The sequence below is a fragment of the Euprymna scolopes genome, chromosome 5 (genome assembly GCF_053919585.1).
Source record: "Euprymna scolopes isolate OS-2025 chromosome 5, ASM5391958v1, whole genome shotgun sequence".
Taxonomy (NCBI): Eukaryota; Metazoa; Mollusca; class Cephalopoda; order Sepiida; family Sepiolidae; genus Euprymna; species Euprymna scolopes.
The window spans coordinates 81430902-81434277 of NC_136486.1; positions in this window are offsets into that span (position 1 = coordinate 81430902).

Consider the following 3376-nt stretch of genomic DNA (forward strand, 5'->3'; position numbering starts at 1 on the left):
ACTATGGCTGACTGGGATAGTTTCTGTACATTTATATCGGATCTTCCTCTGCGTTCCATGTTTAAAAAGGATGTGTCGTCTATAGTATCAGACCTGACGGAATGGTTAATTGTAGGTATAGATAATTTCATACCCTCGAAAAAGTTCCAGCAAAAACCTAACAGCCAGCCATGGTTTTCTCCAGAATGTGCTGCTGCTATTGTGCACAGAAATCACTTTTTCCACTGCTTCCAACGTAATAGATGTATGGAAACTAAAGCCGCTTTTAGGACTGCCAGCAACCATTGTAAGAAAGTAATAAAGAACGCAAGAGAGTTGTATGCTCAGTCCGTCAAGTCCAAAGTAGCTGAGAAGCGGCTTGGTTCCTACCAGTTTTGGCAAATTGCAAACAGAATCCTAAACAGAAGCGTGTGCTCTATCCCAACTATCATCAATGGACCTGAGTTAATCTCGTCAGCATCAGACAAAGCCAAACTCTTTGCCAAGAACTTTGCAGCCAATTCTACCCTTTGCGACCAAGGCTGCCAACCCCCAATATTTCCTCCTGTATCAGAAAATACACTATGTGATATACAAATATCTGTACATGATGTTGCCAAGCTAATCAAAAACCTTCATTCCAGTAAAGCAACCTGCCCTGACAGTATTCCAATTATAGTACTCAAAAAACTTCAATCAGAACTAGCACCCATATTTACAAAACTGTTTAAACGTTGTCTTAAGGAGAATTGCTTCCCATCACCCTGGAAAATCTCATTAGTATGCCCTGTATTTACGAATTCAGGTGATCGTTCATCCTCCCTCTCAGTACAGGCCAATAAGTCTCCTGTGCGTCATGAGTAAGTTGCTGGAATCTGTGTTGAATAGAGAAGTAATCAACCATCTCAGCAAAAATAACCTTCTTAGTGACACTCAATATGGTTTCCGTTCTGCTAGATCTACAGCAGATGTGCTTACAGTTATATCTCATAGGATTAGCGAATCTCTCGACAGAGGCAACCTTTCTAGGGCAATTGCTCTTGACATATCAAAGACCTTTGATAGGGTATGGCATAAAGGTTTACTTCACAAGATCTCCAGGTATGGTATAGCTGGAAATGTCTTCTCAATTATTAAATCATTTCTCTCTGATAGGTTCATAAGAGTAGTAGTTGATGGGCAAAAATCAGAAGCTCACAATATAAATGCTGGAGTCCCTCAGGGGTCCATCCTGGGCCCAACTCTTTCCCTGATCTACATTAATGATCTTCCAAATCACATCCTTACATCATTCGTAGACATTTATGCTGACGACACTACCATCTATGGTAGCACATCTAAGACAGTAAACGACCAAGTTCTCTCCGATTCTCTCTCCTCTGATCTTGATCACATTGTACAATGGGGAAAGGAGAGGCTGGTTACTTTTAATGCATCCAAAACCAAGCTTCTCTCTTTACATCATCAACGTTCAGATCCCCATCTGGCATCAATTAAAATGAATGGCTCTCGTCCTGGGGAGGCCTCAAGTTTTGACAGGCTTCTTTACCCCTGATCTTTAATGGAATACGTACATCAAATCTGTTGCCAAGGCCGCTGCAAAAAAAGTCGGATCCTTCTATCGATCCAGTAGATATCTACCTGCTGATGCAATTCTCTATCTATATAAGAGTCAGGTACGTCCAAGGATGGAATACTGTTACCACATATGGGCAGGAGCTGCTAGAAAAGACCTGCCTTGATAGGGTTCAAAATAGACTTCGTGGCCTGGTGGGAGATGTCCTTTTCTCCTCGCTGCAACCTCTATCTCACAGAAGAGATGTTACGAGTTTGTCTCTGCTTTATCGGTTTTTTCATGGAAAGTGTTCGACTGGCTTCAATCTATGGCCCCCCCTCGCCAAACTTTCACAAGAAACACTAGACTAGCTAAAAACATTATCAATAATTTTCCCCACTCTTTACCTGTGCCTAAACCTAAACATAGATTCCATGATCAAAGCTTCTTTCTTAGAACTGCACGCCTGTGGAATTGTCTTCGGTTTTCCTGCTTTCCATCTGTCTATATGGTTGTCTTCAAGTCCAATGTGAACAAGTTTCTGATAAGCCGTTCCACTTAAGTTAACAAATTTACCAAACTTCCATTACTAGCGATTACTATATTGTTCTTTTGACTCTCTACACTCTTTAACCCTTATCCTTGAGTGGCTTATCGACCTTTATAAGTGGTGACGCCTATGTAAAAAAAAAGTAATAAATAAAATTCGCAGATAAATGTTATATTATTAAATATTTCATATAAAATTCGCAGATACATGTTATATTAAATATTTTATATAAAATTCATAGATACATGTTATATTATTAAATATTTAATATAAAATTCGCAGATACATGATATATTATTAAATATTTCCTGTAAAATTCGAAGATACATGTTATATTATTAAATATTTCATATAAAATTTGCAGATACATGTTATATTAAATATTTTATATAAAATTCATAGATACAGGTTGTATTATTAAATATTTAATATAAAATTCGCAGATACATGTTATATTATTAAATATTTCCTGTAAAATTCGCAGATACATGTTATATTATTAAATATTTCATATAAAATTCGCAGATACATGTTATATTATTAAATAATTTATGTAAAATTAGCAGATACATGTTATATTATTTAATATTTTATGTAAAATTCGCAGGTACATGTTATATTATTAAATATTTTATATGAAATTCGCAGATACATGTTATATTATTATATATTTTATATAAAATTCGCAGATACATGTTATATTATTTAATATTTTATATAAAATTCGCAGATATATGTTATATTAGTAAATATTTTATGTAAAATTCGCAAATACATGTTATATTATTAAATATTTCTGGTAAAATTCGCAGATACATGTTACATTATTAAATATTTCATATAAAATACGCAGATATATGTTATATTAGTAAATATTTTATGTAAAATTCGCAAATACATGTTATATTATTAAATATTTCACATAAAATTCGCAGATACATGTTATATTATTAAATATTTCATATAAAATTAACAGATATATGTTATATTATAAATATTTAATGTAACATTCACAGATACATATTATATTATTAAATAATTAATGTAAAATTCGCAGATACATGTTATATTATTAAATATTTTATGTAAAATTCGCAGGTACATGTTATATTATTAAATATTTTATATTAAATTAAATAAATATTTAATAATATAACATGTATCTACATGGTATATTATTAAATAGTGTATATAAAATTCGAGATACATATTATATTATTTAATATTTTATATAGAATTCGCAGATATATGTTATATTAGTAAATATTTTATGTAAAATTCGCAAATACATA